This window comes from Papio anubis, unplaced genomic scaffold (assembly GCF_008728515.1).
Source record: "Papio anubis isolate 15944 unplaced genomic scaffold, Panubis1.0 scaffold158, whole genome shotgun sequence".
In the NCBI taxonomy this organism is placed as follows: Eukaryota; Metazoa; Chordata; class Mammalia; order Primates; family Cercopithecidae; genus Papio; species Papio anubis.
This window is the reverse complement of record NW_022161557.1, coordinates 1-17,759: the sequence shown is the minus strand read 5'-3', so window position 1 is coordinate 17,759 and position 17,759 is coordinate 1. Positions and strand designations below refer to the sequence as shown.

Sequence of the window (17,759 nt, the reverse complement as noted above, 5' to 3'; positions counted from 1 at the left end):
CCTTGAACCTAAATGATTTGGTTGCCTTTTTTTTTTTTTTTTTAAAAAAAAACTATGAATTAACAAGAGGGCCTGTGTTGAATATAGCCAATGACAGAAATAGAAGTCATTCTTGTCACTCATTCTGGTGAACAGGCAAGATTCCAACCACTTTATTTGTGCAAGTACAAACAGGATTGATGTGATAATCAAGATAGAATGAAAAAAACAGGATGATTGATTATTGGGATAGGTCCAAAATGCTGGCTTGCCTTCAAATAGGCCCCCTATTTAGTTCATGTTAAAATACAAATTCCCAAGGAAGGAAAATGCTTAATAATAGGAAATCACATTTAGTGAGCCATTCCCATTTGCCAGCCTCTGTGCTGGGAGCTTTACATGAATGATCTCATGTAAATGTCACTACAGACCCAGGACTACTGTCATTTTACAGACAAGGAAACAGGCACAGAGGGCTTCCATCTGTATGGTGAAGGTTACTCAGTGGTCAGAGGGGCAGCCAGGGTGGGAACCTGGGCAGCCAGGCTCCAAAGTCCATCCTCTTTACTACCACCCTGAACAATCTCCCAGGTGCTTCTATAAGATTCATTCATCCTTTAAAGCTTTATGCCTGATGCTGTGGATAAAACAAAACTTAAACACAAAATATGCAGAGCCAACCAACAAGTAGAGAGGTGAAGACCGAGGCAGAATATTAATAACAAGCTTTTAAATAGGACTATGTTCTAGACAGTATTCTAAGCACTTTGTGTATATTAATTCATTTAATCCTCAAAACAAAGTTTGTGGTGGATATTGTTGTTAACAAATAAACTGAGGCACAATGAAATTTTAAAGAGTTCAGTTGAGCAAACTACAATTTGCAAGTCAGGCAGTTCCATACCAGAGGTGGTTGGGGAGATCCACCAAGAGAACACAACGGGGAGGCTTTTAGAGGACACGCACAGAAGTAAAGCAAAAAAGATATTTTATTGGTTACAGTTATGCAGTTGCCTTATTTGGTCTATCTTGTTGGAAAGCTTAGTTATATAAGTTCATTGGCTGCTTCTGATTGGTTGAGCTTACATTGTGTTTTTCTTTAATATAGGCACCTACAAGAAATAGCTCAAGGTAGGTTTTGCTTATGTTTGCAATTCAAGCAAACCCAACCCCTAAAGGGATGAAAATGTTGAGCAGAGCAGAAATAAAGACAGTGAAGGTGCTCTGGTACAGATGTGGTCACTCAGCCTACTCAGCACGTAGCAATCTTTTGGGTGTGCTTGTTCAGCCAATGGCAAATTCACCCAGCATTTTTTTCATCCTTTCTACAGTGCTTCATTTTAAATTCTTTCATTCAACAAATGATCACTGGGCACCTGCACTGTGCCAGGCCCAGGAAAGCCCACTGGGATGGAATGATGGAATAAGTTAAGTTATTCATGAGGACCCGTGAAGAAACAGAGGACAGGCATTCACACTAGACTAGGGAGGTCAAAAATGGCTGGCTCAGTAGTCTTGAAGGATGGGTGAAAAACTGCCAAGCAGACAAAAGAAAAGACATTTTAGTCAGGGGGATAACCAATCCAAAGACCCAGAGTTGTGAAGGAGCGTTGTATCAAGAGAGCTACATGGGCTGGGTAAGGTAGCTCACACCTGCAATCCCAGCAGTTTGGGAGGCCCCAATGGGAGGACTGTTTGAGGCAAGGAGTTTGAGACCACCCTGGACAACATAGTGAAACCCCTGCCTCTATGAAACATAAAATAAATAAAAATAGAACTACATGGAACTGAGTGTGGTTGGAGCATTGGTGATAAGCATGATATATAGGAAGAGAGAAGGAGATTGGGTGAGAAGGTAGGGAAGGTAGGCACGGGCTAGATCATGAGGATGCTTAAGTGATGAACTAAAGAAATTTACATTTTTCCAGCAGACCACAGAAAGCCACTGGAAAAGTTAAACCAGGGTGGTGAAATGATCTGATTGGCACTTTAGAACTTTGGTGGCTGCAGTGCAAAGGATGATTGGAAGTACAGGTCCAGATAGAGGCATTCCAAGGCTTTCTAGTGACCAGGGATGGGGATGTGAAGCCCTCAGGAGGGCCAAAGGAGTTCAGAGAAGACCCTGTCTCATGTTTTGCTGAAATCAGTTTCTTCTGTGTCTGGCATTTCTGTTGTTCCAATTATTTCCCCCTATTTAATTTTGTTCCTAAATGTATTACACTTAGATGCAATCTTAGCGTCACTAAAAGTGGCACAGCCAGGCATTAAATGTGTCAGAATATGATGCAGGAGGAAGTACCTGGCACCACCCATGAAAACTCTTGCCTGGATCACTCTCTTAGTCCAACCAGCAGCCACAGGAAATGTGGGGACTAGAGGAACAAGCAACCGTAAGGAAGCAATTAGCCAAAATTGGAACGTGGGACATTCTACAGGACAAATGATCAGCTTCTTCAAGAAATTGCTGGCATGAAAGAGAAAGAGAGGGTAACCATTATGGAATAAAAAAAGATTTAAAGTAATAGCAACATAATGCCGTGTTTGAACCCTCATTCAAGGAAACAAACTGTAAAAGCCATCTTTCACCATTGGGGAAACTTGAATATGGACTTGGTGTCAGATGATATTGAGGAATTATTAGGATTTTTGTTAAATGTGAAGATGCAGTAGTTATGTTTTCAAAAATATGTTGGGCTATTTCAGGTGAAAGGACATGGTCTCTGAAATAAATACAATGAAAGAAATTTTATTTAATTAAAGTGAAAGAAGATTGGCAAAACACTGATAATTTTTGGAGCCACTGAGTACTTAAATTATATTACTAGTCCATATGTTTGAAATTTTCCATAATATGGTCGGGCACAGTTGCTCACGCTTATAATTCCAGCACTCTGGGAGGCTGAGGTGGGCGGATCACAAGGTCAGGAGATCAAGACCATCCTGGCTAACACAGTGAAACCCCGTCTCTACTAAAAATACAAAAAATTAGCCAGGCGTGGTGGCGGGCGCCTGTAGTCCTAGCTACTCAGGAGACTGAGGCAGGAGAATGACGTGAACCCAGGAGGTGGAGCTTGCAGTGAGCCGAGATCGTGCCACTGCACTCCAGTCTGGGCGACAGAGAGAGACTCTGTCTCAAAAAAAAAAAAAAAAAAAGAAATTTTCCATAATATAAAGCGTGTGTGTGTGTGTGTGTGTGTATGTAGTTCACTCTGCTCATTTTTTCACTGTAAAATTAACATAAGCACTTTAAGGGAAACAAATATATATATATATATAAAAGGATTAATTACATTCCTACCACCCCTCTAATGCAACTACAGTCAGTATCCAGTAAATTTCCTTACATATGTTTTTCCTATGCACAGAATGTTTTTTTACATAGTTGGTGATAATTTTGTATTTCAAATTTTATTCTTATTTTTTCACATCTTTCATTTTACCAGCTGGGCTTCGTAACAGTGACATGCTGGCTCTTGGGAGCTGACCGTGAACACTTTTACTTCCTCCCAGCTCTGCATCCAATGCTGTCACATTGGTAGTTTGTAATTAATCATAGTGGAAATATTTAAACCATGAAAATCAGTAAACATTACAAGTCAGAGCTTTTTTCCTAAAGAGCTGGTTGTTAAACATTTACCAGCACATGGCTATTTATAACCATCTTTTTTTTTTTTTTTTTGAGATGGAGTCTCACTCTGTCACCTAGGCTGGAGTACAGCGGCATGATCTCAACTCACTGCAACCTCCGCCTCCCAGGTTCAAGCAATTCTGCCTCAGCCTCCTGAGTAGCTGGGACTACAGGCACACACCACCATGTCCAGCTAATTTTTTTATATTTTTAGTAGAGATGGGGTTTCACCATGTTGGCCTGGCTGGTTTCAAACTTCTGACCTCAGGTGATCCACCCGTCTCGGCCTCCCAGAGTGCTAGGATTACAGGTGTGAGCCACTGCACCCGGCCTAAAACTGTAATTTTTAAAAGTGACCTATTCTAATAGCCTATGGAGTGACATAGTGAATTTTAGTTCTTACTACATGCCAGGTACTGAGTACTTTACTCACATTAACTCACTTAATCCTAACCATGGACCCTATGAGGTAGGTGCTATTATCATCTGCATTTTACAGATAAAGAAATGGAGACAGAAAGAAGTGAAGTAAATTCACACAGCTAAATGGTAGCAAACTCAGATAGTCTTACTGCAGAATCTTAGCCACCACGGTGCTGTGCTGCTTTGTACCCCTGCTCCAGTCAACGACTGGGCAGCCATCCTCAGAGGCCAACACCACTGCTCCATGTATCATCCAGCAAGTGCAGAGAACTGCAAGGCCAGTATCCATCATCCCCTTTCTGCAACCTGAGGGCATGACTTGAGTCCAGTCCCCAGTAGCAGTTTGGCTCAAGTGGAATTTACATTATCCTTATGGAATGCTGCTCTTCAACATAGCAAATGCACCTGCCTGTTCTGCCTGCTGCTTAGCAGTCATAGCCTTTCTAGGGTCACTTTCAGAGTCGAGGTGTGTTTGGGGAGGATGGCGGCACACTCCAAGCCGCAAGAACTGTTATGACTTCAGAGGCCAGGTGAGCTTTTGTTTTTTATCAGGGACAAGGACTTCATGGGGGACTTCTTCCTGCTTCCTCCTGTTTGCAATGTTTTATGGTCCTGCTTGAGAGACAGGAGTACTAGGCAGGATTCTATTTTTGGTGTAGCTGTTCAGTTACTGAGTGATGACGGGGAGAGTCATTTGACCTCAGCAATGATCCTTTTGCAGAGTAGAGGCATCATAAGACCAGAGAGTTTTCAGAGCATTCAGACTCTTGCAGGCAAGATGCTGTGTGTGCAATTTAGCTGACAGCCTACTCTCCTCTGTCGGGGACCAGATTTCACCTGGGTGGAGCTAGGAGCACCCAAAATTCCTAGTTCTGCGTTCTCATGTCACAGTGACAAGTAAGTGGTAGAAACAGCAATGGGGTTGTTACTAAAATGTCTTTGAAGCTTGTCAGCCCAGCTTTGGATAAAGAGCTGACGTTAATCCAAGAATAGACTGTTTCATCAAGAAGCAGGAGAGAAGAAAGGTTGTCTTAGAGGGAGTGGGGATTTTATTATTAAATGACTAAAATCATCAGTGAAACAGAAAAAGTTTACATTCTCTACATGCAAAGCTTTGCAACACCACAGGGACTCAATCAATATTTATTGAATAAATGTCATTTTCACTCTAAGACCAAGGGAGAGGGTCTTGTAAACATCTAGGTTCTGTCCAGTTTAGGATTTCCCCTGATCTTTCAAATTCTCTAACCCATTAAAGTACCAAATAGGGATCTGACCAGAATTGGAACACAGCAGCAAATCTTAGGCCTTTTTCGGAGAGTGCTCCTGAGGAAGGACCTCAGGATGAGTAAACATGGGAGACAGAGGGAGGAAGAAAAAGAAAGACTCCAAAGGGTTTGAAAGGAGCTATTTACACTTAGGATGTGCTCCCCTCTCTGGACTCAGATTCACTTGAATGTTTTTGATGCAAGGGAAAGAAGAACTGAATGCTTCTGCAATACCAGATTACTCCTTGGAATTGGAGGTGTGGTGAGGACTAAGACTCTGTGCCCCTACCCAGAGAGAAGTTAAGGAGAAGAGATAGATTTGGGGCTTAAAAGGCAGCTCCCTGGGCTCCCCTGTAGCACACTACTAGTTAATAGAAAGAAGATATAGGTGAAAAGCCCTGAATATAAGGTCTATATTGCCATAACTTGTTCTTTAGATGTTTAAATCATGTCTGATCTCTCCAGGTAGATCCATACCCTATTCTTTGAAATTTCCTATAGCACTAACAACACATTTGGGCATTTTCTGGAGCCTCTTTTCCCAGCCTGTGCTCTCAAGTGATGAGGAAAAATTATGAAGACAATACCTTTGCATTTGCCTTTTCTTTTTTGATGAATGACTTTAAAAGACCAAACTTGAGTTCACCTACAGTACAGTGATGAATTTTACACTTACGTGTGTGAACTTTGCCATCTTGTTCTCACATTGGCTCAGGCACCCCAGGTCTCTCAGAATGTCTACCAAATGATTCTCTTGGGCAGCATGATGGCTGACACATGGCTAGCATTTAGTGGGGGACTCTGAGCAGAATCCTAGGTCATCAGTTAGTAATGATTGGCAGGGCTGATGTTTGACTACAGCTAATGGCCCTGAGTTCTCCAGGACTCAATGACTCATTCTCACTCTGACCTTTGCACTCTAGCAAACGTGTTTTGTGTTTAATGGCAGTATTTCTACAAGTCATCCAGAACTCACGCCCTGCCCATTTTATACATACATTTTTTTCATTGATAAATACTATTTGTACATATTTATGGGGCATGTGTAATATTTTGAACATGCATATGATGTGTAATGATCAAATCAGGGTCTTTAGGGTATCCATCACCTCAAACATTTATCATTTCTTTGTATTGGGAACATTTCAACTCTTCTCTTCTAGCTATTTAGAAATATACACTGTTGTTAGCTGTAGACACCCTGTTCATTTTAATAGCAAACTGGGTTATGTTCCAAACCACAGGGTGTCTTCTCGCCTCCATATCATTGTAGTTTTTGCTGTGATTTAATTACACGGCAAGATTTGATCTCAGTTGAATTAACTGAGAACCTCTGACTCCAGGCTTGGCCCAGGGAGATGGACCATCCAACCCCTCAAGCCTAAGGTAGTTTTTAGTCAGGGTTACAAGGAAACCCAGTCAAAAGAGGCATAATGTTTCAGCTGCTACTGGAACAGGGAGTGAAGTGTCAGAAGCATCCTGGAAGGAGTGTACTCTTTTCTCAAGAGGACATGTGATGAGTCTTTAAAGTATTAATGTTGTACCTCGCAGGTCAACGGGTCAAACCACTTCCATTAGCTGGGCAGTGTAAGTTTGGCATCAGAGCATAAGGTTCTGATTGAATGCAATGATTTTTCCCTCTCTTATATCCCTTTGGACTGGTGAGTATTACCACCTGGTGGTGGAATCCCTTCTCCACTTCCTCTTTGTTCTGGTCTCCAAGGGCTCAGTGTTTCAATCTGCTATTGTGACATTCATGCATTTTTAACCTCAACTCAAGTATGGAGTGCACTGATACACTGAGCGCCCTCCCCGACCACTGCCTGCCAACACACTTGAAACAAGTTTCAAAACTACACTCTGATAGTTCTCATTTTATATCTCTACTCTTCCTCCTCTTTTGATGAATTTTCAAAACCAGTCAAGACAACAGTATTTTCTGACTTACAAATAGATCACCTCTCACGGCTGCTGTCTACCCCCACTCGTTCTCTGTGATGTTGTCATCGTCTTCTAGGTCTTACTCCTTCTTGTGCAAAGTTTTTGATTTGTCAATTACTTTGAAATAATTTGGAATTGTCATATATATATATATATATTCCTCAAAGGATTTCTCAAAATATCACAGTATTTGATATCATCTCTGCCACTTCATTTCTTTTCTCTGCCTGAAAGCTATTACCATATAGAAAACATTCTGAAAAGATAGTCACCAAAATGCAAATTCTATCCTTTCTGGAAAGTGGAATTGCAAGTAATTTTTTTAAATCTATATTTTCTAATACCTACATATTTTTGTATAAAAATAATATGTTTTAAAATGACCATCACCATATTTAAGAGGTATTAGAGCTCAGAGCATGATACCCCAAAGTCTGGTACTTTGGCATACTGGATACTCTGAACTGAAGGAGGCTGGGAGGGCCTCGGAAGTTAAGGTGTTAAAATATGATATTCTGGCACGTTGACTGTTTAAGTTAAAGACACCTGAAAAACAGCAGATGCCGGAAGATCACTTTGACCTTCATGCTGTTTCTTAAGAGCTGAAGATGAAATTCCAGTGTGGAAGACACTCTCCCTATACTAGGAGGAAAGACAGCATCCTTATCTTCAAGGATGAAAAGTTAAAACCAAGAGAATACTGCAGACTTTGACAGAATAACTCTTATCTTTTAAAGCCTCTCTACACAAGTTAGTTGCTTCTTCACAACTTATAATTCCTTGTCCAATTCAGTATATAAGTAACTCACTCTAACTGCTTCTTTGGGTCTTCATTTATCTATGAGGGCTCCCCTGCCATGTAAAACTTGTATTAAATAAATTTGTATGCTTTTCACCTGTTAATCTATATGACATTAATTTAATTCTCAGACCCAGCCAAGACCCTAAGAGGGTGGAGGTGGAATTTTTCCATCCCTAGAAGAGCAAAAAATTCTCTCTGACCTTCTCTCATCTTCCTTCACTTTCCCTCATTTCTCTCCTGAAGTCAGTCATAGAAAGTAGAACTCCTTTCCCTCAAAGCAAGAAATTACTGTCTGACTTTCTCCCTTCTCCCCTAAAGGCTGCCAAATGACGGGTGTTCTGCCCTCAACCCCCAAAGGAAGAAATGCTCCAGATTGGCGAGGAAGAATCTGCACAAACAGGGCTTAGTTCCCTCTCAGTTGGTTTTCATTCAATCGTTTGTCCAATCGCGTTTCTACATGCCTGTCCATTCTCCGTCAAAGAAAAACAGAAATCTACACAGTTTTCCTTGGATCTTTGGGTCTTCATCTCAAAAGCTCCCATGTCACATAAAACTTTGTTAAGCAAATGTGCTGTGCTTCTCTCTTGCTCACCTGCCTTTTGTTGTAGAAGTATCTGCCAGGATCCTGGCGATGGGTAGTAAAAAGGGATTACTTTTTCACCCCTACAGAGGCTGCTAGAGCTTGTAAAAATGCTGGGAAATACTTTCGCAGAGTCCTACTAATGTTTTCAATTCTTTTCCTAAGTTATTCTCATTCTTTGTGAAAGATACTTAACTTTTTCTATGGTTTGTTACTGTGGGTTTATAATTACATTTATTTTTTCCTTTTCCAAAAAATAAAATGAGTGTGATTTAAATAATAAAGTTTTTCTTATTAAATATTCTCAAATTGAGTGAACTAGATATAGGTTAGTGTTTACAAATGAATTCAAAAGCAAAGGAAGTTTACAGATAGAACTCAGTTATCTGCCTTTGAAAGACATCACTGTTATGCAGTGTTTTTTTTTTTTATTTTCTTTTATCATCCTTTTCTTCTTCTCTCACAGGTATCTTTCCATTCCCTTAAGGTGTATATACACACATATGTAATCAGTTTGTTAGTGTCAATCATCAAGAATCAGTTCATCAACTGGCCAACAAGTGATAGGAAACTGTTGCTCATAGTTCTTATATTTAGGTAACAAATTATGTCTATCTTCGCTGGAGGCTTCATAATTCAGCAAAGTTGTCAAGCCTCAAGGCATAAATTGAGTTTGTGTTTATTCTTTGTCATATCTAGACTAATTGACTGATTTTTAGTTGTATATCGGCAGTAAAATTTTTTATTAATTATAATCTATATGGACTTTGTGTTCCACTTAACTGTTACCCATTTCAATTTTTAGATTACTGTTGGTTATTGTATGTGTCATGCGCGCCCGTGTGAAGAGACCACCAAACAGGCTTTGTGAGCAATAAAGCTTTTTAATCACCTGGGTGCAAGCGGGCTGAGTCCAAAAAGAGAGTCAGCAAAGGGAGATAAGGGTGGGGCCGTTTTATAGGATTTGGGTAGGTAAAGGAAAATTAGTCAAAGGGAGGTTGTTCTCTGGCCCGCAGGAGTGAAAGTCACAAGGTACTCAGTGGGGGAGCTTTTTGAGCCAGGATGAGCCAGGAAAAGGACTTTCACAAGGTAATGTCATCACTTAAGGCAAGGACCGGCCATTTTCACTTCTTTTGTGGTGAAATGTCATCAGTTAAGGCGGGGCAGGACATTTTCACTTCTTTTGTGATTCTTCAGTTACTTCAGGCCAACTGGGTGTATACGTGCAAGTCACAGGGGATGCGATGGCTTGGCTTGGGCTCAGAGGCCTGACAGTTTGTATATTTCTTTGTTATTCTGTCAAAATAAAGGCATCGGCCAGGTGCAGTGGCTCACGCCTGTAATCCCAGCACTTTGGGAGGCCGAGGCGGGCAGATCCCTTGAGGCCAGGAGTTCAAGAGCAGCCTGGCCAAAATGTTGAAACCCCATCTCTACTAAAAATAAAAAAATTAGCTGGGCAAGGTGGCACATGCCTGTAATCCCAGCTGCTCGGGAGGCTGAAGCATGAGAATTGCTTGAATGCAGGAGGTGCAGTTTGCAGTGAGCCGAGATCATGCCACTGCACTCTAGCCTGTGTGACAGAGTAAGACTCCGTCTCTAAATAAAGAAATAAATAAAGGCATGGACTACAACCTGTGGACAATTACTAGATCAAGTTAATTTTTCAACCTTCAAATATATCCTCTTTATATAATTTGTGACCCTGCCTTGAAGATTTCCTAAGGCAGGAAGTATGTGGACCTAAGAAAGGACTAGGTAAAGGCACAGAGTTGTACCTTTCATAGTGTGCCAAGTCTTCCTTCACTCACTCCCTTGGAATGCTGAGCACTCTACTGTTACCTTGAAAGCCTTTGAAGCTCTCCATACTCACCTCCGGTGAAGAAGGCAGTTAATTGAGCCTGTAGAGAGCCAGTCGGTGAAAATTATCTTATGCTCCACCTTTGCCAACCTCTGAATTTATTGGTTGAAATGTTGAACAAAATTTAGTAACAGAAGCAGAATGTGAATGACTATCTCCCCCAACAGAATTTTTAAGTAAGCAGACCTCTCCACTTATTAGAACCCCTACCCCAGAGCTCCCTCCAGTGCGACTCCTTTCTGTGGCTGGGCGCTCAGCAGCATCGTGCTGTTTCCTGTGCCTCACCTCTGTATTCTTGTCTAATTCTGAAGCTTTCAGGGCTGTTGCCCTTTTCCTGCATGTTTAACTGTTCCATTTCTATTCTCTCAGAGTTAAATGTATGTGAAGGTGATCTTGAGATCTGAGTTGACCACCCACTTAAGAGCCAAGGGTGTGATATGGCAGCTATAGAAGTTCTGAAGAAGTATACCATGCTTGGCCGGGCACGGTGGCTCACACCTGTAATCCCAGCACTTTGGGAGGCCAAGGCAAGTGGATCACTTGAGGTCGGGAGTTCAAGACCAGCCTGACCAACTTGGAGAAACCCCTTGTCTACTAAAAGTACAAAAATTAGCCCAGCGTGGTGGCACATACCTGTAATCCCAGCTACTCAGGAAGCTGAGGCAGGAGAATCACTTGAACCCGGGAGGTGGAGGTTGCAGTGAAACGAGATGGCGCCATTGCACTCCAGCCTGGACAACAGGAGCGAAACTCCATCTCCAAAAAAAAGAAGTATACCATGCTTGGGTTATATGGCTGCCTTCGCTGTGCACAAATTACCCACCTCCCAACTAAGTTACGACTTTGGAGGAAGCCTGACAATCAAAATTGGCTTGTATTGGGCAAGCACATGTGCCCAAAATAATCAAGAGAAGGGTTATAGTGACTGGCAAATTCTGAAGGATTCTTTTCTGTTCATTTCCTAATTCCTCCAAATGATTCCACATCTTGAATCTTCACACCTTTTCAGCCTTTCCACACATGCACTAGATCCCTTCTCACCCCTCTTACTCAAGGCCTCACACTAGAAATTCTCCCTTCTCTCTCCTGTACTATCAATTTTTTCCTCTTGACTGAACAATTTTCATCAATATACAAACAGGCTGTTGCATTTCCCATATTCTAAAACCCTGTCTCGATCCCACTTCTCCCTCCAAACATTGCCCTAATTTTCTCCTTCTCCTTCTTACCACTCTTAGAATTGAAATATATATATATTCTAAGGAGCTCGCTTATAAGGAGAAGGAGAAGGAAGAAGGAAGAAGGAAGAAGGAAGAAGGAAGAAGGAAGAAGATATATACTATTTCCAAATTCTTTAGAACCCACTTCAATCAGGTTTCATCCCCACCATCTCACTGAAGCTACTTTTTTCAAGGTCTCCAATGATCTCTCTACATTCTTAATCCGATGGTTATTTCACAGTTTTCACTTTACATGCCCCATCATCAGCATTTAACACAGTTGACCACTTGAAATATTTGCTTCTTTTAGCTGTTTTTCTTCCTATTTTTCTTCTCAATCTCTTTTGCTAATTTCTTCTTCTCTCTCTTGGTGTCTAAAGGTTGGAGAGCCCAGGGTTCAGACGTCGGTCCTCTCTTATCTGTGTCCACTCCCTCCCTTGGTAATGTAGCAGGACGAGTGGCAGACAAAACTCCTCAGACACCAAGTTAAAGAAGGAAGGGGTTTATTCAGCCGGGGGCATCAGCAAGACATCTGTCTCAAGAGCCAAGCTCCCCAAGTGAGCAATTCCTGTCCCTTTTAAGGGCTCACAACTCTAAGGGGGTGCATGTGAGAGGGTCGTGATTGATTGAGCAAGCAGGGGGTACGTGACTGGGGGCTGCGTGCACCAGTAATTAGATCGGAACAAAACAAGATAGGGATTTTCATGGTGCATTTCTATACAATGTCTGTAATCTATAGATAACAGAACCAGTTAGGTCAGGGGTCGATCTTTAACTACCAGGCCCAGGGTGCGGTGCTGGCCTGTCTGCCTGTGGATTTCATTTCTGCCTTTTAGTTTTTACTTCTTCTTTCTTTGGAGGCAGAAATTGGGCATAAAACAATATGAGGGGTGGTCTCCTCCCTTATTCCCCTCTTTTGAGACTCTCACTCATTTTATTATTGGGAGTTCTCACTTTTATTTTCACTACCCATGCCTTCTTGCAAGACAGATCAATAGTGATTTATATAGTACATTTGTGCTGAGGCATTTTGGCAAACTAAGGTAGCAATGAAGCTTTTAATCATTCGAGGAAGTACAGATATCAAACAAGGGAGCAGTAGGCAGGTTCCTATTATTATTATAACTCCTATTATAAGAGTTTTAAATCCTTCTAGCACTGGGAACCATTTTCCAAACATGGCCCCAGGATCAAATCCATGCCACACTTGCACGGGCACATGTGCCAGTTTTGTCATATCTCTAACTATGTCTTCAACTACTTGCCCTTGATCATCTATGTGTAGACAGCAATTAGTAAGGTTAAATTTTCCACAGACCCCTCCTTCAGCTGCTAGCAAGTAGTCAAGAGCCAATCTATTTTGATAGATAGCATTTCTCATCTGAGTTTCTTGCCGGGCCAGAATAGTCAAGGCTGTGCTGGTTTTATTAGTGATTATTTCTAAGACAGATTGTAACTGTATGATTCGGTTGATCATGTAAATGGGGGTCCGGTTTCCCCATGAGCCGTCTTGTGCCCGAGTAGCAGGCCCATAATATTGTATGATTCTCTCAGGGGCCCATTCATCATCTTTCCAATTTCCTATAGTTATGCTTCTCTTTTTATGAGAAGCATAGATAGGGAAGCCCAGGAGTTCACCTGTTTTTATGGGCAGTAGGAAGAAAGATGGTTTAATAGTGCCAATAACACAACTACCTGCCCACTGGTCAGGTAATTTGACATAAGCTCTATGCCCGCATATCCAATACAACTCAGTGGGGGCTGTCCAGTCCTGGTGGGACTCCGGGTGGGTCCACACGGTTTGCAACTTTGAGAATTTGCTAAATGGATTCCTCTCTGTTTGATTGGAACTCCACCAAGTGACTGTTTTTGTGGTACCATTATACAGTTTCTGTCCCAGACAACTAAGTCATCCTACAGGGTGAGTGAATTCTTTTCCTTCTCTAGCTATGCAATATTGTCTAATAATTGAGGCTTTTAGGACCCAGGAATTATCAGGGTGATTCTTTTGAGCTGGGAATTCATCAGGAACTGGGTCTGTAGGCACTAATTCTTAGGCTTCCAATGGCCACTGATCTCCTATTATAGTTCCTCTACATACATAACATGAAGTGACATTGAGAGACTGGGATACATGGTCGGCTAATTGCAAAAACAAATTTCTTGTTTTTCCTGGAATTTCTGGTACTGGTACATTTAGTTCATCATAGAAAGTTTGAAACACTGGCTCAGTAGAGCGTTTGTAGACTTCTCCTCGAACCAAGATATTTACTCGAGGATCCAGTCTGGCCCCATCAATTCCAATGGTCACACACTCCTCTTCTTTCCAGCAAGGATCATAGGGGATTGGTTATTACTAGCTCTAAGGGGTTACATTGTCCCTTAGTACAGGAAGGGCCATTTTTTCGTTTCTGAAGGTGAACTGGATCCTTTTCATCTTTCTTTTCTTGTTGTTGTTGTTGTTGCTCTTGTTGTTGTTTTGAGATGGATTCTCGCTCTGTCGCCCAAGCTGGAGTGCAGTGGCCGGATCTCAGCTCACTGCAAGCTCCGCCTCCCGGGTTCATGCTATTCTCCTGCCTCAGCCTCCCGAGTAGCTGGGGCTATAGGTGCCCGCCACCTCGCCCAGCTAGTTTTTTGTATTTTTTTAGTAGAGACGGGGTTTCACCATGTTAGCCAGGATGGTCTCGATCTCCTGATCTAGTGATCCGCCCGTCTCGGCCTCCCAAAGTGCTGGGATTACAGGCTTGAGCCACCACACCCGGCCCATTCTTTTCTTTTATCCAAGTGGCCTAAATGACACAAGACCAGTATTTACATTTATTTCCACACAGTCCTAATTTATGACAGATGTACTTATTTTCTGCCATATAGCCTCTTTTCTAATTAAGAGAACCACACCTTATTCCTAACTTACTACTATTAATGACAGCACAGGCATCAAATTTTAAGGTGATTTGTTTGGGCACCCTTTTTTTTTTTTTGGCTAACACTTTACTCATATCATTTATGACCTCCCACCAGTCCTTAGTCCTTAATCTTATTTTAAGAACTGTGGTCATGGGAGGCTCAGATGGGTCATAACACACATCAGGTTGGTCATTTCCTGGGCTACATACCTTGTATAGAATAACATTATACAAACAAGTTCTTTTTAGAGTTCTGGTACACTTATAATAACCGTAAAATAATAGGACCTTAGCAACCTTTTGTCCTACCTCAGTGACTTGATGTATACACTGGGAACAGCCCTCAGTCTGAGGAAGGTCAGTTGAAGTCCTTACTGTACAAGTCCATATTTTAAGGAAAATGAGTCCTGCGATGAGTTTCCTCATGCTTCAGCCCTGCATGGACCAGTCAGCTTCTGGGTGTGACTGGAGCAGGGCTTGTCGTCGTCTTCAGAGTCACTTTGCAGGGGTTGGCAAAGCTGCTCCCATCCTTGTACCACTTACAGTCTACTAATGTTTAAGGATGGTCTCAGAAGTTGGGCCTGCTAGAATAAACTGAGTCTAACACCTCTACACAGTTATGTTCAACTGGGCTCTCTGATACTGAGAACAAGGTGGTGGGGTTTAGGGTTTTGCAAACTTCAATGGTTATGTGGGGATTTTCACACAGCAAGCGTTGGTACTTGGTTATTCTAGCATTTGTTAACCATTGATGTTCTTTGGTATTTATTAAAGTTACCACAGCATGGGGGGCTTTATATTCAGGTTTTGCCTAAGGGTTAGTTTATCTGCTTCTTGTGCTAACAGGGCCTTTGCTGCTAGGGCCCTTAGACCTGGGGGCCAGCCTTTGTTAACTCTGTCTAGTTGTTTTGAGAGATAGGCCACTGGCCTTGGCCAGGCCCCACAGTCTGGGTTAAAACTCCAACTGCCATTTTTTCTCTTTCTGACACATAGAGTGTAAAGAGTTTTGTCAGGTTAGGTAGCCTCAGGGCTGGGGCCGACATGAGTTTTTCTTTTAACTCATGAAAAGCTCATTGCTGTTGGTTGTAATAGATGTAGTTTATCTAATCTACATTTTTATTAACCATCACCTACTAAAATATTGACTCAAATCCTGCAACTATTTGATTTGAAGCTTTAAATTGATCTGGTATTCCTCGTGGGACTCCAATTGCATCTAAATAGACATGAGAGTTGAAAAACCCGTAAGGGGCTTCTCTCGCTTTATGATATCTTATTATTATTTTTCCCTTCTGGTTGATGAAATGCCAGGGTGAAATGGACAGCCAATTGGACTAACGTACAAGTGCCACTCCAGTTATTTAGCAGACTGCCTAGTAAAGGTCCACCACAATACCCCACCACACATCTGCTCAGGGATGAACAAGGGCTGACAGATTGATAAGCTCTTGAAAATTCTTAAGCTCACTGCATCCTTTCAGGTCTCCAAGGAATGCTAAGTTTCCTCCCTGCCGTGAGAGACATGAAGTGAACTTAGTGTTGGGAGACGGAAGCTGGATGGCCCTCAGAGGCTGACCTGTAGGGACTTTGGGATATAGCAGAGAGAGCTTGGCATGACTTATTACTCCAGGCTGTAGAGTTCTGGAAAAGAGCTATCATGCAGCCTACACCTGGTCGACTGGAGGACCACCTTAGTGGAAGGGGGACAATCCGGGCCTCTGGCCTGCCATGTGCACAAGCATAACAATTGCTTTTGTTTAATGTGCAGATGGAATATTTGATCCATTTTAACCAGGCGTTTGCATCTTGGTATCCTGTCTTAATAGCTAAAGTTTTTTTAAGTCTTTAACTTCTATGATCCTCTAGTAAAATGAATGTATGGTTTTAGGGAAATTACAAAATCAGTTGTGGCAGTCCATCCTTGCTCTTTAGTGGTCCACAGAACGTTGGACCAACTATGGCACGAATGCGCTACATCGGGGGGCAACACTCCTGGTTGGCACTGGGGTCTTTATCGAAATCTCCCCAAATTAAATGGTCCTAGTTTACTAATGCCCAGCCTGAGGAGAGTCAGGACGGACAGAAGTACTTTTCTGAAGTAGAAAGCTGTCTTTGACTTGGCAAGTCCTCACAGGGTATAACAAGGCAAGCAATAGTTTGAGGTGAAATTGACTTGGTTATATCAATAACTAGATGGTCAGCAATAGAACGAGGACAGAAGAAAGAGTAATAGAATAGATGAAAAGAGTTAAATTTTTCTTAGCTTTAGTTTGGTAGGGTTTTCCCCTGGGACTATGGCCCACGACTCTGGAGGGGGTGGTGCTTTCTTGACTCGGGTGTGATGAGCCCATCCTTTTTTTGCTGTATGAACAGCAGTCTTGGTGGTTAGCAGCACAAGGTAAGGTCCTTCCCAGGCTGGCTCAAGTTTTTCTTCTTTCCACCTTTCGATGAGAATGTGATCTTCAGGCTGGTGCTGGTTTGCTGGAAATTCTAGGGGTAGTACATGCGTTAAAAGACTTCTAGGGTTTTCTTTGGTTTTATTTTTTTTTTATTTATTTTTCTTTTTGCGAGAAAGGAAAGTTGAAGATAAACCAAGTATATAATTTTTAGAGCCTTTTTACTGATGAATTTCCTTTAGCACCTATTTTTATTAGTTTTAAACCAAGGAAATCCAAATACCATTTTACATTTAACAGTGCTTCTCGTATGATTTCTATACTAGATAAGCTAAATTTTATCTTTATATTTGTGTGTTATTAATGTTAAACCTAATTTTAATAAAACCTTGTGGACATATTTATTTAATTTTTAATGTTTGACCACAAGGTAAGATTTTATAGACTCTTTTTAACCTTTTACAATTTTTGCTAAAGAGCAGGTTGGTGCTTTAAGAAAAACCTGTTATGCTTTTATTTTAATGTCCAGTTCACAGAAAAACGGGATGATACTTCTTTAACTTTAGCTAATATGTTTACACACAGAATGTTCTTTACAATTAACATTTTAAACCTTGCTTAAACCTTCAAAACAGTAATTTTTAACTTTTTAATATAGGTAAAAATATACATTCTTATGCCTCCTTATAATCCTTTTACCAATGGTATATTCTGCTTTCCTTACACATCTTGCACATAAACTGTGTGTTTTTTTTTTT

At 41.4% G+C, this 17,759-nt stretch overlaps 1 long non-coding RNA gene across 2 annotated transcripts; it reads left to right on the top strand.

Moving 5' to 3' along the window:
* Positions 1-3,873: 3,873 nt before the first annotated feature.
* On the top strand, positions 3,874-8,901 carry LOC103885184. 2 transcript variants are annotated; one of them, XR_648117.4, is made up of 3 exons: positions 3,874-4,560; positions 6,850-6,959; positions 8,360-8,901. It is a non-coding gene; the product is annotated as an uncharacterized LOC103885184 (long non-coding RNA). The 2 variants fall into 2 exon arrangements; XR_002522597.2 differs by having other exon boundaries at positions 3,874-6,959.
* The last annotated feature ends 8,858 nt before the right edge of the window (positions 8,902-17,759 follow it).